Source organism: Austrofundulus limnaeus, unplaced genomic scaffold (assembly GCF_001266775.1).
Source record: "Austrofundulus limnaeus strain Quisiro unplaced genomic scaffold, Austrofundulus_limnaeus-1.0 Scaffold9460, whole genome shotgun sequence".
In the NCBI taxonomy this organism is placed as follows: Eukaryota; Metazoa; Chordata; class Actinopteri; order Cyprinodontiformes; family Rivulidae; genus Austrofundulus; species Austrofundulus limnaeus.
In genome coordinates this window covers 1,308-1,660 of record NW_013961862.1, presented here as the reverse complement: position 1 = coordinate 1,660, position 353 = coordinate 1,308, and the positions used below count along the sequence as shown (strand labels likewise).

General features: G+C 45.6%; 1 long non-coding RNA gene across 2 annotated transcripts in view; it reads left to right on the top strand.

Annotated features, from left to right (window-relative positions):
* The first annotated feature begins 6 nt into the window (after positions 1 to 6).
* LOC106512638 (uncharacterized) overlaps positions 7 to 353 on the top strand; it is a 1,648-nt gene continuing 1,301 nt past the window's right edge. The window contains exons 1-2 of one of the 2 annotated variants that reach the window (XR_001309705.1): positions 7 to 88; positions 169 to 341. This is a non-coding gene — a long non-coding RNA (uncharacterized LOC106512638). Of the gene's footprint in view, positions 129 to 168; positions 342 to 353 lie in introns of both variants that reach the window. The other variant, XR_001309704.1, reaches the window with a different exon arrangement.

Here is a 353-nt window from a genome sequence, read left to right as displayed (position 1 = left end):
TATGGTCCAGGTGGTTTAGGCATAGTTCCTAAAGTCCAGTTGGTTTAGGTGTGGTTTAGGCATAGTTCCTAAAGTCCAGTTGGTTTAGGTGTGGTTTAGGCATAGTTCCTAAAGTCCAGTTGGTTTAGGTGTGGTTTAGGCATAGTTCCTAAAGTCCAGTTGGTTTAGGTGTAGTTCCTATGGTCCAGGTGGTTCATGTGTGGTTCCTATTGTCCAGGTGGTTCAGGCGTGTTTCTTATAGTCCAGGTGGTTCATGTGTATTTCCTATGGTCCAAGTGGTTCAGGTGTATTTTCGTAGTTCCAATGGTCCAGGTGGGTCAGGTGTAGTTCCTATGGTCCAGGTGGTTTAGGTG